This window comes from Cibotium barometz, chromosome 21, assembly GCF_041138505.1.
Source record: "Cibotium barometz isolate CiBa-2024 chromosome 21, ASM4113850v1, whole genome shotgun sequence".
Taxonomy (NCBI): Eukaryota; Viridiplantae; Streptophyta; class Polypodiopsida; order Cyatheales; family Cibotiaceae; genus Cibotium; species Cibotium barometz.
Window position 1 is genome coordinate 18,212,484 of NC_141066.1, and position 17,232 is coordinate 18,229,715.

Genomic DNA, 17,232 nt, shown 5'->3' on the forward strand with positions numbered 1-17,232 from the left:
AAGTTAGCTTAACTGACCTAAAAATGGTCAAATATTGACCAAACTGATTTAGAAAATTCTAGAATCAGTTTGTTTGGTTAGGAGCTCAATTTTTCCTATAAATAGAAGCCTCCCCCTTGTTGAAAAATATATAGTATTTATGCATCGTTACTCTACTCCACCTAAGCCAAGAACTGTGAATTCATTTAATAATTCACTAGTTTTTGGAGCTTCCCTCTTTCTTCAATCTCCATTAGTGGCTCCATCAACATACTTAACCAATTGATTGGTTGGGGGCCTCTACCGTGAACAAAGAATCAAGCAATTTGTAAGGTAATTAGTGAATATTGATCTTTCTATAATTTCTCAATGTTTCTCTCTTCTCAACCCCTCTCAAGCTTGAGAAGCTTAATTGGTATGATTTTTTTAAATGCTATTGAAGTTAATTGGTGAATAGTAGTGAAGAGTTACATAATTTAATAAATGCTATTGAAGTTAATTTTCATTTATGTTTAAATTCTAATGGTTTTTATGTAATTTCTCTCTCTCACTCAAGAAATGGTCATACTCATGACCCATTCTTAATCCAAATGAAGCTTTTCATAAAGCTTTTCCTTAATCCAAGATTAAGCTATGCTTGAGGCCAAATTAATGGCTTTTTTCTATGCTTTTAGTTTATGTATATTGATGATTCAATCCATTATGGATTAAGGATCCAATTAGAGAATCATTTTAATTATTTCCTTAATGATAAGCTTTATCCTTTAGAAAAATTGAGATTTATCAGTCATAGCAGCGGAGCTATGGCAAAATTTTTATAAAAATTATGCATAAAAAATTTTTCATTCAAAGCATAAAAAGAGGACTTCCTACCATATTCTAGGAATCATCATCCTAGATTAATTGAAAGAATTTCATTATAATCATGGAGAAATTGAATTTTAATATTATGCATAAAGGATAAATTTTTATATCAAAAGTGTTATTTTTACCATTTTTATTTTCATGCATAGAAGTATGCAAAATGGATAAATTTTTATATCAAAAGTGTTACTTTTATCATTTTTACTTTCATGCATAGAAGTATGCATAATGGATAAATTTTTATATCAAAAGTGTTACTTTTATCATTTTTATTTCATACATAAAAGTATGCATAAAAGAAAATTTTTATATCAAAAGTGTTACTTTTATCATTTTTATTTCATACATAAAAGTATGCATAAAAGAAAATTTTTATATCAAAAGTGTTACTTTTATCATTTTTAATTTTCATGCATAGAAGTATGCATAAAGGAAAATTTTTATATCAAAAGTGTTACTTTTATCATTTTTAATTTTCATGCATAGAAGTATGCATAAAGGAAAAATTTTTATATCAAAAGTGTTACTTTTATCATATTGGATTTCATGCATATAGGTATGCATAAAAGATATTCTTTTTATACTAAAAGTATGATTTTCCTCATAAATGGATTTTATGCTTAACTTAGATGCATAAGAGAAATTCTTTTATTCTAAAAGTATAATTCCCTACCAAATTGAAATCATGCATAAGAAGATGCATAAAAGATTGATTTTAATTTCGAAAGTGTTAGTCTCCTTAAAATGGAATTTGTGTATAAATAAATGTGTAGAGAAATCTTATATCAAATAAAAGAATTCTCTTTTTTTTTTTTAAGATATGAAATGTGATAAGATGTGATAAGAGGTGTATGAGATGTGATAAGAATTGATAAGATGCGTATGGAAAGTGATAGGATGTGATAAGAGGTGTGATAAGAGGTGATAAGATGCTTATGAAATAAGTTAGGATGTGATAAGATGAATTAAGATGTGTATGGGGGGATGAGGTAAGAAGTGTATGTGATAGGATAAGATGTATATGGGTTGTGATAGGGCGAGAATGGATGTGATGTAAAAGATTAGATGTGAAAGTATATGGGGTTATATAAATGGGAATGTGAAAATGGATGTATGTATGTGGATGTGTGGATATGGAGATGGGAGTGTGGATGTATGAACATGAAAATGGATATATGCATGAAGATGTATATGCATAGATGTAAATGTGGATGTAGATGTGGATGTATAGATGTGAATGGATGTGGATGTATAGATGTGAATGGAAATGTGGATGTGGATGTATGTGAATGTGGATGTAGATGTGGATGTATAGATGTGAATGTGGAATGTGGATGTGGATGTATGTATGTATGTGGATGTAGATGTGGATGCATGTATGTGAATGTGAATGTAGATGTGAATGTGGAATGTGGATGTATAGATGTGGATGTATGGGAAAGTGGATGTGGATGTATGTGAATGTGAATGTAGATGTGGATGTATAGATGTGAATGTGGAATGTGGATGTGGATGTATGTATGTATGTGGATGTAGATGTGGATATATGGATGTGTATGTATGAATGTGGATATGGGATGTGGATGTATAAATGAGGATGTGAAAATGGAGATAAGCATGTAGATGTGGATGTATGGATGTGAATGTGGATGTGGATGTGGATGTATGGATGTGGATATGGATGTGAATATATGATATGTGATGTGAAGGAATCTGAAGTGAAGAGATGGAAAAGGAGGTGATTGGATGAGTACACATATACATGGAATGTGGAATAAGTAATGTGGATTAATGAGGGATAATGTGGAAAAATGAGAGTTAATATAGAAACTGTATTTGTAAACTGTTTGTAAATGCTGTTTGTAAATGGCTGTTTTATGTCAAGAATGCTGGGGAAGCATTTTGACCGTCTTGTGATTAAGGTCGTGGAGACCTAACTGATAAAGTTGCAACTGCTGACGGAGAGTCAATGGAGGACGTCTCGCGTAGCAAGGTCGACCGAGGTCTTGACCAGCCTCGGTTCGATTAAAATGGTGAGCTTCCGGTACGGTGGATGAGGGACCAAGGAAGCGGCCTATGAGTGAAGCGCTAGGTCACCTGCGAAGGATCCTAGAGAGTGCTGACCATACGGTGCTCGGGCTCTGGGTCGCCTAGGATACCCACGCGTGCGTCGAGGAAGATATTGGAACAAAGAGTAAGAGTTGTTTTGTGAAACCGGGCATGGATCTGGTTGACTGACCTTGCTGGTCCTCAACGGATGAGTCCATGGCTCTTTTATATGGATCTGTTGGTTGATCTTGCTGATCTTCAACGAGAGTCCATCTTGATAAGTGATTATATTGCCGAGTATTATGGGCTAGGAACTATGGAAACGGCCTCTGTGTGGACAGGTGGTGAGCGTTCTAGTTGCCAATGATGCCATAGATACTCTGATGAAGGAATGATTGGAAATTATGAATCAACTGGATAAATTGGGAGATTGTGATCAGTGGTACTATGGTTTCATTAAAGGATTGTTTTAAAGTTAGCTGATGCTAAGAAAAAGGCAATTTTCATATTGGGTGTGTAAGTGGTGTGGCTAGTTTTATGTTTGCATGAAATTCCGGCTAGGGGGCCTTGGAACTCTTTTCCTTGGTACCCGGGACAAAACCTAACCAAATTCCAAATTGGATCCCATCACTACAGTGGTTGGACGGTTGGCTAACCCATGGGATCGGATGGGGTTAGGCTGGACTGATGGATCCGTAAATCGAGACTCAATTTCTGTTATTACGATAGATAAAGTAAATCCCGGATAGTAATTGTTCTATGGATAGGAATCAACGGCTGTGCCTCCTTGGTGGGGAAAAAAGCGTTGATCCCAATGATCCAAGTGCAAGTTTCTTCCTTGATCTGACCAAGTATCTTTATAGATGCAGTCGGATCTGTTTGATCAGTAAGGGTTTTGACTACGTTAGAGAAAAAAATTATCCTGGTGGAATCGCCCGTGCTTTCCGGGTAAAGGAAGTTTTTCCGGTTTCGGTTTTGGACAAACCGACGGATTAGTCTCTTGTCCGGATATCCGTGGGCGAGGCCCCGAGTGTTCTATGGATAGGAATCAACGGCTGTGCCTCTTGATGGGGAAAAAAGCGTTGATCCCAATGATCCAAGTGCAAGTTTCTTACTTGATCCGACCGAGTATCTTTATAGGTGTAGTTGGATCAGCGTGATCAGTAATGATCTTGACTACGTTAGAGTAAAAAATTATCCTGGTGGAATCGCCCGTGCTTTCCGGGTAAGGGAAGTTTTTTCCGGGTTCGGTTTTTTGAAAAACCGACGGATTAGTCTCTTGTCCGGATATCCGTGGACGAGGCCCCGAATGTGGGACCCCTGTCCCGTGCGAGAAGTGCTACTTCCGCTGCTAGTACTCGAATCCGTTGCTCGGTGGGAACAGGGGATCTCACAGTGTTGTTCCAAAACCGAACCCGGAAAAACTTCTTTTACCGGAAAGCACGGGCGATTCCACTAGAATAACTTTTTACTCTAACGTAGTCAAGATCATTTCTGATCGAGCTGATCCAATTGCATCTATAAGATACTTGGTCAGATCAAGGAAGAAACTTGCACTTGGATCATTGGGATCAACGCTTTTTTCCCCATTCAAGAGGCACAGCCGTTGATTCCTATCCATAGAACAATTTCTGTCCGGGATTTACTTTATCTATCGTAATAACAGAATTTTTAAGTCTCGATTTACGGATCCATCAGTCCAGCCTAACCCCATCCGATCCCATGGGTTAGCCAACCGCCCAACCACTGTAGTGATGGGATCCAATTTGGAATTTGGTTAAGTTTTGTCCCGGGTACCAAGGAAGAGAGTTCCAAGGCCCCCTAGCCGGAAGTTCATGCAACATAAAATTAGGCACACCACTTACACACCCAATATGAAATTGCCTTTTTCTTATCATCAGCTAACTTTAAAACAATCCTTTAATGAAACCATAGTACCACTGATCACAATCTTCCAATTTATCCGGTTGATCCTCAAATTTCCCATCATTCCTTCATCAGAGTATCTATGGCATCATTGGCAACTAGAACGCTCACCACCTGTCCACTCAGAGGCCGTTTCCATAGTTCCTAGCCCATAATACTCGGCAATATAATCACTTATCAAGATGGACTCTCGTTGAAGATCAGCAAGATCAACCAACAGATCCATATAAAAGAGCCATGGACTCATCCGTTGAGGACCAGCAAGGTCAGTCAACCAGATCCATGCCCGGTTTCACAAAACAACTCTTACTCCTTGTTCCAATATCTTCCTCGACGCACGCGTGGGTATCCTAGGCGACCCAGAGCCCGAGCACCGTATGGTCAGCACCCTCTAGGATCCTTCGCAGGTGACCTAGCGCTTCACTCATAGGCCGCTTCCTTGGTCCCTCATCCACCGTACCGGAAGCTCACCATTTTAATCGAACCGAGGCTGGTCAAGACCTCGGTCGACCTTGCTACGCGAGACGTCCTCCATTGACTCTCCGTCAGCAGTTGCAACTTTATCAGTTAGGTCTCCACGACCTTAATCACAAGACGGTCAAAATGCTTCCCCAGCATTCTTGACATAAAACAGCCATTTACAAACAGCATTTACAAACAGTTTACAAATACGGTTTCTATATTAACTCTCATTTTTCCACATTGTTCCTCATTAATCCACATTACTTATTCCACATTCCATTTATATGTGTACTCATCCAATCACCTCATTTTCCATCTCTTCACTTCAAATTCCTTCACATCACATATCATATATTCACATCCATATCCACATCCATACATCCACATCCATATCCATATCCACATTCACATCCATACATCCACATCTACATGCTTATCTCCATTTTCACATCTTCATTTATACATCCACATCCCATATCCACATTCATACATACACATCCATATCCACATCCATACATCCACTTCCACATCCACATTCACATCCATACATCCACATCTACATGCTTACCTCCATTTTCACATCCTCATTTATACATCCACATCCCATATCCACATTCATACATACACATCCATACATCCACATCTACATCCACATACATACATACATCCACATCCACATTCACATTCACATACATCCACATCCACATTCCCATACATCCACATCTATACATCCACATTCCACATTCACATCTATACATCCACATCTACATTCACATTCACATTCATCCACATCCCCATTCCCATTCACATCCATACATCCACATCTACATCCACATACATACATACATCCACATCCACATTCCACATTCACATCTATACATCCACATCTACATCCACATCCACATCCACATTTCCATTCACATCTATACATCCACATCCATTCACATCTATACATCCACATCTACATCCACATTCACATCTATGCATATATATCTTCATGCATATATCCATTTTCACGTTCATACATCCACATCTACATGCTTACCTCCATTTTCACATCCTCATTTATACATCCACATCCACATTCCCATTCACATCTATACATCCACATCCATTCACATCTATACATCCACATCTACATCCACATTCACATCTATGCATATATATCTTCATGCATATATCCATTTTCACGTTCATACATCCACACTCCCATCTCCACATCCATACATCCACATACATACATCCATTTCCACATTCCCATTTATATAACCCCATATACCTTCACATCTAATCTTTTACATCACATCCATTCTCGCCCTATCACAACCCATATACATCTTATCCTATCACATACACTTCTTACCTCATCCCCCCATACACATCTTAATTCATCTTATCACCTCCTAACTTATTTCATAAGCATCTTATCACCTCTTATCACACCTCTTATCACACCTCTTATCACATCTCTTATCACCTCCTAACTTATTTCATAAGCATCTTATCACATCTCTTATCACATCCTATCACATCTCTTATCTATTTATAGAATACAAGAGAATTCTTACATTTGATATAAGATTTCTTTACACATTTATTTATGAATAAATTCTATTTAAGGAGATTAATACTTTCAAAGTAAAAATCAATCTTTTATGCATCTTCCTATGCATAAATTCATTTTTAATGAAAATGACACTTTTGAATTAAATTTTAATCTTTTATGCATTTTTCTATACATAAATTCAATTTAGATGAATGTGAATGTGAATGTAGATGTGGATGTATAGATGTGAATGTGGAATGTGGATGTGGATGTATGTATGTATGTGGATGTAGATGTGGATATATGGATGTGTATGTATGAATGTGGATATGGGATGTGGATGTATAAATGAGGATGTGAAAATGGAGATAAGCATGTAGATGTGGATGTATGGATGTGAATGTGGATGTGGATGTGGATGTATGGATGTGGATATGGATGTGAATATATGATATGTGATGTGAAGGAATCTGAAGTGAAGAGATGGAAAAGGAGGTGATTGGATGAGTACACATATACATGGAATGTGGAATAAGTAATGTGGATTAATGAGGGATAATGTGGAAAAATGAGAGTTAATATAGAAACTGTATTTGTAAACTGTTTGTAAATGCTGTTTGTAAATGGCTGTTTTATGTCAAGAATGCTGGGGAAGCATTTTGACCGTCTTGTGATTAAGGTCGTGGAGACCTAACTGATAAAGTTGCAACTGCTGACGGAGAGTCAATGGAGGACGTCTCGCGTAGCAAGGTCGACCGAGGTCTTGACCAGCCTCGGTTCGATTAAAATGGTGAGCTTCCGGTACGGTGGATGAGGGACCAAGGAAGCGGCCTATGAGTGAAGCGCTAGGTCACCTGCGAAGGATCCTAGAGGGTGCTGACCATACGGTGCTCGGGCTCTGGGTCGCCTAGGATACCCACGCGTGCGTCGAGGAAGATATTGGAACAAAGAGTAAGAGTTGTTTTGTGAAACCGGGCATGGATCTGGTTGACTGACCTTGCTGGTCCTCAACGGATGAGTCCATGGCTCTTTTATATGGATCTGTTGGTTGATCTTGCTGATCTTCAACGAGAGTCCATCTTGATAAGTGATTATATTGCCGAGTATTATGGGCTAGGAACTATGGAAACGGCCTCTGTGTGGACAGGTGGTGAGCGTTCTAGTTGCCAATGATGCCATAGATACTCTGATGAAGGAATGATGGGAAATTATGAATCAACTGGATAAATTGGGAGATTGTGATCAGTGGTACTATGGTTTCATTAAAGGATTGTTTTAAAGTTAGCTGATGATAAGAAAAAGGCAATTTCATATTGGGTGTGTAAGTGGTGTGGCTAGTTTTATGTTTGCATGAAATTCCGGCTAGGGGGCCTTGGAACTCTTTTCCTTGGTACCCGGGACAAAACCTAACCAAATTCCAAATTGGATCCCATCACTACAGTGGTTGGGCGGTTGGCTAACCCATGGGATCGGATGGGGTTAGGCTGGACTGATGGATCCATAAATCGAGACTCAACTTTGTTTCTACGATAGATAAAGTAAATCCCGGATAGAAATTGTTCTATGGATAGGAATCAACGGCTGTGCCTCTTGATGGGGAAAAAAGCGTTGATCCCAATGATCCAAGTGCAAGTTTCTACCTTGAATTGACCAAGTACCGTTAAAGGTGCAGTCAGATCAGTTGATCCGTAATGATCTTGACTACGTTAGAGTAAAGAGTTATCCTGGTGGAATCGCCCATGTTTTTCGAGTAAAGGAAGTTTTTCCAGTTTCGGTTTTGGACAAACCGACGGATTAGTCTCTTGTCCGGATATCCGTGGGCGAGGCCCCGAGTGTGAGACCCCTACCCACGCATGATGTGCTACTTCCGCTGCTAGTACCCCGAATCCGTTGATCGGTGGGGAATAGGAATCTCACAGTTGGTATCAGAGCGGTTTTGAAAGCTAATAAAGATAATTAAATTCTTATCTGAAATTGGTAATAAGAATTCAGAAACAGCATTTTCATAATGTATTTTCATTCCGTAAGCTTCTTTAATGAAAAAATTTTATTCAAAGAAATTGTTTTTATAGATGGGAATTCCACATTTATCTAGTATTTCCGACCTCACCCAGTCTCAAGATATGATTGCATTTGCCTTCGAGCATCTCATCTCTTCCGCTTCAACTCAAACAAGCCGAGCAAGACTCGCACGCCATTTCGCGGATTTATATTTTCCTACCCCAGCGGAGAGAATACAACATAAGTGGTTTGCAGGGCAATATGTCCACGCCCATTGCAACCGCCATACAATGCTGTGGCAGAATCTCTCATTGACTATGATCCTGTTAAAGCTGAAAATGGTGCGTGGTGTCATTCTATATCATTCGACACCTCGAAATTTCAGACTTTCATGTCGAATTTATAGACTCCTTTGTCGATTTATCCCTAAGGAGAAAATAATAACTCCTTTCGCAATTAGAGAACTTATGTAACAGGGCATGACTATGGCCCAGTACCGTCGTCTTATGCATCTCTCGAAGAGATTTTGAATTTTGGAGCCGAGCCACTCTATGTAATTATTGCAACTTGTATATAAATATACAAATGTTTTTTTTTTTACGGACGATCGGATAAAGAAAAATCTATTTATCAGACTTAAGTCATAGATCTCCAATAAGATCAACTGAGGAGCAAATTATGTCAAAAGTTTATCAAGACGCACAAAAAGGTTGTAATTGTTTGATATAATTCATACAAATTGTTAATTCAAATTGAAATTCGTAAATTAGTAATTGGGTCTTCAATTGGAAGTACCGCAATTGTATGGAACCCTGACTTGCTTGAGACCTAGACATGATGGTATTTACCTTATAGTTTCGAGTATCATGACTATCCGTATATACCGAGGGTATAACTGCAGCTCTTTACCGACAGTATATACGAGTAAATCTAAGACTTGAAATTATAAGCGTTAATGCTATCCAGATGATGATTTTGAATGTGGTTGATATGATTTTTAATTCTGTTTGGGAACTGATGAATTGATTTGGATTCTGATTGAAAAATGATGATCCTTGAAAATAGGTTGAAATGTAATAAGCTGAGCGAAACCACAATGTGGATGATTGGGACGAGTCCCTGTAATGATAAATGATGAAAATGATTCAGCAAATCACTATGAGATTAGTGGATTATATTGTCAAATTGCTACTGTTAATACTTGAGACGGTAGATCAAGTTAAGGGATGACAAATTGAGAACTTGCTTAACTTAAATTCCGTGGAGGAATGTTCAGAAGGAAATTTTCGGTCTAATGGACCATTATCGTGTTAAAGATATGAATGATATGATCTGAATGAATTGTTATTTAATGATGAATTCTATATAAGGGATATTTATCCCCATATTCTGTTGGGTTGACCAGAATATAAGGAACCCCAGAATAAATTGTATATTAAGCAAAAAAGTTGTCCTCTACTTGCGAGATGAGGACATCTTGCACCTTTTAAGTGGGGTAGAATGTAAGATTCCTCCCCCAGCCTTAGAGGTATACAGGAGTAAGAATCTCCCTTCTGATCTTATAATTATTCTCTCTCTAAAATAAAAGAAAGATTCTGTTTAAAAAAGGAAGAACCTTTTTCTTGAATACTTCTCAAGAGTCCCACCTGTTTTAAGGATTCAGAACAACGAGTTCAGAAGTGAGAATCGATGTTTTGGATATCAAGGTTTTGGTCTCGAGTACGGCCCAAAAGAAGTTCTTTACCTCTTGGAAAGTATAAGAAGTTATCTCCCAGATATTGTGGACCAAAGAAAGTAGGTGATTTAGCTTACGAGCTTCTTTTATCTCCTCATCTCAAAGTTTGAATGCCTTCTATAGAAAAATGTGCCAAACCCAAATCATGGAAAGACGGTAAAACTTCAGTGGCAAGTTACCGTTGGCTTCTAAGTTACGCTAGCTCCTTCCTTTATATAAGTCGTAACTTTTACTTGTCGTTCACAGTAATCTTACTTCCATCGATCTCCTTTCTTTCTTAATCTCCTTCATGGCTTGGCAACAAGAATTAGTTTTATCCATGATGATTTCTCACCTTCAAGACGCAAGGGAGTCTGTGAAGAAAGATTTTATAGAGCAGTATGAGCGCTCACTTTTCCCTCACTTGGGAACTTCTGTAGCGCAGACAAAATGGCGGACCTATCAAGACATAACTAGGGTAACACCCTGGGGTCAGCAGCACTTCCGTAACAATGTCCGCTTGGCCATGGTTATTGAAGCTTTGGGTTTGGGTCCCCGATACTACTGCGTCATGAGATCAAGGCATCCTGGGTTTTCTGAGCGGGTCTTCTTACTGGCGTGTTTTCTTCCTCATGAGAAGATATGCCTTTACCCCGTTTTTGGCTTGCCTCTCAGAGGTCCTTTTCTTAGAACACCTCATACCACTGAGATAGGCGCAGCAATAACCCACAGAATCATTCCCATAGATGAGTTACCTTATACTTGTGCAGCTTGTGAGGACTGCTTTTGTGACCATATGATGGACGGGCTTATGGAAGTGTAAAGAGTTCCTCTATCTTTACTGTATAAGTTCCGAGAATGAATAAAGTTTAAATCTTGTTCTTATTTTGAATCTTGCTCTCTTTAAGACGTTTCTTGGTGGTTAATCTTGATTAAAATTTTTCTCTAAGTCTCATATTCGTGCATCTTGCAAAATTATCCCAGTTTGCGAGATGAGGACATCTCGCATTTTTTAAGTGGGGTAGAATGTAAGATTCCTCCCCCACCCCCTTTTTGATGTCTAGTATCTTTCCCTGTAATCAATCCCTCTTCAGAAATATAAAGACCTTGTTTCTATCTGTTTTAGCCTAGAGAGAGAAAAATATTCTAGAGAGAGAATATTCAGATTTTGAATATTTTTGGATAGAAAAATATCTCTTCTAATTCTGATGAGTTTCCCTGAAACAGAAATTCAAAAAGAATTTTCCAATGTGCAATTGGAATTAATTGAAAATAGGTATAAAGAACCTTAGCCTAAGGGTCTAGATTTTCAGAAATCTTTAGACTATGGTCCAACTAAGGTTCCTATGGACTAATAGCATCAATCCATGTGTAGGGAGGAGATAAATCCAACTTGTAAAAAGAAAACACCCAAAAATGAGTAAATGCTCACATGAGGTGAAGAGTTGAAAATGTACAAGGTTTATTAGTAAAAAACTATGTGCAATATTAAAAATATGAGATATTTTGGGTATAATGATTTTATTATGACACATATGTAAGGAAGGGGAGTCCCTTAAATGCTCACATAAGATGAAGAGTTGAAAATGTACAAGGTTTATTAGTAAAAAACTATGAGCAATATTAAAATGATTCCATTATGACACATATGTAAGGAAGGGGAGTTCTTTAAAGGAGGTGCATATTTCACATAAGATGAAGAGTTGAAAATGTACAAGGTTTATTAGTAAAAAAACTATGAGCAATATTAAAATGATTCCATTATGACACATATGTAAGGAAGGGGAGTTCTTTAAAGGAGGTGCATATTTCACATGCTTGAATGAGTTTTAAACTCATAAAAATTGAGATATTTCATCTCTCCTCTCTTCTCATTCAAGTCTAGTTCCAAAAAGTTAGCTTAACTGACCTAAAAATGGTCAAATATTGACCAAACTGATTTAGAAAATTCTAGAATCAGTTTGTTTGGTTAGGAGCTCAATTTTTCCTATAAATAGAAGCCTCCCCCTTGTTGAAAAATATATAGTATTTATGCATCGTTACTCTACTCCACCTAAGCCAAGAACTGTGAATTCATTTAATAATTCACTAGTTTTTGGAGCTTCCCTCTTTCTTCAATCTCCATTAGTGGCTCCATCAACATACTTAACCAATTGATTGGTTGGGGGCCTCTACCGTGAACAAAGAATCAAGCAATTTGTAAGGTAATTAGTGAATATTGATCTTTCTATAATTTCTCAATGTTTCTCTCTTCTCAACCCCTCTCAAGCTTGAGAAGCTTAATTGGTATGATTTTTTTAAATGCTATTGAAGTTAATTGGTGAATAGTAGTGAAGAGTTACATAATTTAATAAATGCTATTGAAGTTAATTTTCATTTATGTTTAAATTCTAATGGTTTTTATGTAATTTCTCTCTCTCACTCAAGAAATGGTCATACTCATGACCCATTCTTAATCCAAATGAAGCTTTTCATAAAGCTTTTCCTTAATCCAAGATTAAGCTATGCTTGAGGCCAAATTAATGGCTTTTTTCTATGCTTTTAGTTTATGTATATTGATGATTCAATCCATTATGGATTAAGGATCCAATTAGAGAATCATTTTAATTATTTCCTTAATGATAAGCTTTATCCTTTAGAAAAATTGAGATTTATCAGTCATAGCAGCGGAGCTATGGCAAAATTTTTATAAAAATTATGCATAAAAAAATTTTCATTCAAAGCATAAAAAGAGGACTTCCTACCATATTCTAGGAATCATCATCCTAGATTAATTGAAAGAATTTCATTATAATCATGGAGAAATTGAATTTTAATATTATGCATAAAGGATAAATTTTTATATCAAAAGTGTTATTTTTACCATTTTTATTTTCATGCATAGAAGTATGCAAAATGGATAAATTTTTATATCAAAAGTGTTACTTTTATCATTTTTACTTTCATGCATAGAAGTATGCATAATGGATAAATTTTTATATCAAAAGTGTTACTTTTATCATTTTTATTTCATACATAAAAGTATGCATAAAAGAAAATTTTTATATCAAAAGTGTTACTTTTATCATTTTTATTTCATACATAAAAGTATGCATAAAAGAAAATTTTTATATCAAAAGTGTTACTTTTATCATTTTTAATTTTCATGCATAGAAGTATGCATAAAGGAAAATTTTTATATCAAAAGTGTTACTTTTATCATTTTTAATTTTCATGCATAGAAGTATGCATAAAGGAAAAATTTTTATATCAAAAGTGTTACTTTTATCATATTGGATTTCATGCATATAGGTATGCATAAAAGATATTCTTTTTATACTAAAAGTATGATTTTCCTCATAAATGGATTTTATGCTTAACTTAGATGCATAAGAGAAATTCTTTTATTCTAAAAGTATAATTCCCTACCAAATTGAAATCATGCATAAGAAGATGCATAAAAGATTGATTTTAATTTCGAAAGTGTTAGTCTCCTTAAAATGGAATTTGTGTATAAATAAATGTGTAGAGAAATCTTATATCAAATAAAAGAATTCTCTTTTTTTTTTTTAAGATATGAAATGTGATAAGATGTGATAAGAGGTGTATGAGATGTGATAAGAATTGATAAGATGCGTATGGAAAGTGATAGGATGTGATAAGAGGTGTGATAAGAGGTGATAAGATGCTTATGAAATAAGTTAGGATGTGATAAGATGAATTAAGATGTGTATGGGGGGATGAGGTAAGAAGTGTATGTGATAGGATAAGATGTATATGGGTTGTGATAGGGCGAGAATGGATGTGATGTAAAAGATTAGATGTGAAAGTATATGGGGTTATATAAATGGGAATGTGAAAATGGATGTATGTATGTGGATGTGTGGATATGGAGATGGGAGTGTGGATGTATGAACATGAAAATGGATATATGCATGAAGATGTATATGCATAGATGTAAATGTGGATGTAGATGTGGATGTATAGATGTGAATGGATGTGGATGTATAGATGTGAATGGAAATGTGGATGTGGATGTATGTGAATGTGGATGTAGATGTGGATGTATAGATGTGAATGTGGAATGTGGATGTGGATGTATGTATGTATGTGGATGTAGATGTGGATGCATGTATGTGAATGTGAATGTAGATGTGAATGTGGAATGTGGATGTATAGATGTGGATGTATGGGAAAGTGGATGTGGATGTATGTGAATGTGAATGTAGATGTGGATGTATAGATGTGAATGTGGAATGTGGATGTGGATGTATGTATGTATGTGGATGTAGATGTGGATATATGGATGTGTATGTATGAATGTGGATATGGGATGTGGATGTATAAATGAGGATGTGAAAATGGAGATAAGCATGTAGATGTGGATGTATGGATGTGAATGTGGATGTGGATGTGGATGTATGAATGTGGATATGGATGTGAATATATGATATGTGATGTGAAGGAATCTGAAGTGAAGAGATGGAAAAGGAGGTGATTGGATGAGTACACATATACATGGAATGTGGAATAAGTAATGTGGATTAATGAGGGATAATGTGGAAAAATGAGAGTTAATATAGAAACTGTATTTGTAAACTGTTTGTAAATGCTGTTTGTAAATGGCTGTTTTATGTCAAGAATGCTGGGGAAGCATTTTGACCGTCTTGTGATTAAGGTCGTGGAGACCTAACTGATAAAGTTGCAACTGCTGACGGAGAGTCAATGGAGGACGTCTCGCGTAGCAAGGTCGACCGAGGTCTTGACCAGCCTCGGTTCGATTAAAATGGTGAGCTTCCGGTACGGTGGATGAGGGACCAAGGAAGCGGCCTATGAGTGAAGCGCTAGGTCACCTGCGAAGGATCCTAGAGGGTGCTGACCATACGGTGCTCGGGCTCTGGGTCGCCTAGGATACCCACGCGTGCGTCGAGGAAGATATTGGAACAAAGAGTAAGAGTTTTTTTGTGAAACCGGGCATGGATCTGGTTGACTGACCTTGCTGGTCCTCAACGGATGAGTCCATGGCTCTTTTATATGGATCTGTTGGTTGATCTTGCTGATCTTCAACGAGAGTCCATCTTGATAAGTGATTATATTGCCGAGTATTATGGGCTAGGAACTATGGAAACGGCCTCTGTGTGGACAGGTGGTGAGCGTTCTAGTTGCCAATGATGCCATAGATACTCTGATGAAGGAATGATGGGAAATTATGAATCAACTGGATAAATTGGGAGATTGTGATCAGTGGTACTATGGTTTCATTAAAGGATTGTTTTAAAGTTAGCTGATGCTAAGAAAAAGGCAATTTTCATATTGGGTGTGTAAGTGGTGTGGCTAGTTTTATGTTTGCATGAAATTCCGGCTAGGGGGCCTTGGAACTCTTTTCCTTGGTACCCGGGACAAAACCTAACCAAATTCCAAATTGGATCCCATCACTACAGTGGTTGGGCGGTTGGCTAACCCATGGGATCGGATGGGGTTAGGCTGGACTGATGGATCCATAAATCGAGACTCAACTTTGTTTTTACGATAGATAAAGTAAATCCCGGATAGAAATTGTTCTATGGATAGGAATCAACGGCTGTGCCTCTTGATGGGGAAAAAAGCGTTGATCCCAATGATCCAAGTGCAAGTTTCTACCTTGAATTGACCAAGTACCGTTAAAGGTGCAGTCAGATCAGTTGATCCGTAATGATCTTGACTACGTTAGAGTAAAGAGTTATCCTGGTGGAATCGCCCATGTTTTCCGAGTAAAGGAAGTTTTTCCAGTTTCGGTTTTGGACAAACCGACGGATTAGTCTCTTGTCCGGATATCCGTGGGCGAGGCCCCGAGTGTGAGACCCCTACCCACGCATGATGTGCTACTTCCGCTGCTAGTACCCCGAATCCGTTGATCGGTGGGGAATAGGGATCTCACACCATAGGACACAGACTAGCCGCGTTACCGACTAAGTGCCCCAGGGTAAGCACCATTCCGAAGAATGGTCTTACACACACACCAGTCGTGTGGCGGGCCACCCAAATCCTGCCGCGCATTGTGACAATGGGCGGCTGCCCGCACGAACTCACCCACACACACATCCCTCGTGTGGCGGACCACCCACATCCTGCCGCGCATTGCGACAGTGGGCGGCTGCCCGCACGAACACACCCACATACACACACACACACACACAAGTTTTCATTACCTGTGTATGCTGTCAGCAATGAAATCCCAAAGGGCCCCCCGGGCCCATATATATAGAAAAATGTACCCCGCCGGGCTATGTGATGACCCCTCCGGGACCCGCCGGGCTTTTGCTTTACCCGGCGGGCCCGTCGGGGTATAGCAAAAGCCCGACGGGATTTTTCCCGGTTACCAGGTCGCTTGCCACCGGCTTTTTTGAGAACATGTTAACATGTGAACATGTTAATAACATGTTCACACATGTTATTAACAAAAAAAATTTTGTGATCACGTGAATATAAAATCAAAGATGAAAACACTCAGGTACTGGAATCTCTCTCTCTCTCTCTCTCATATTTTTGTGGTATTCAAATTTCTTGCAGACCTTTAATATGGAAGAGCCAGATCAATTTCTACAGGGGAAAAATCGGAGCTATCGTGGTAGAGATGGTGCATTATCTTACTACCTGAAGAGATTATCAACTGCAAAGATTTTGATCTACCATAATTCTATGAGCCAACAGGGTGTCTTAGCAAATTTCTTGT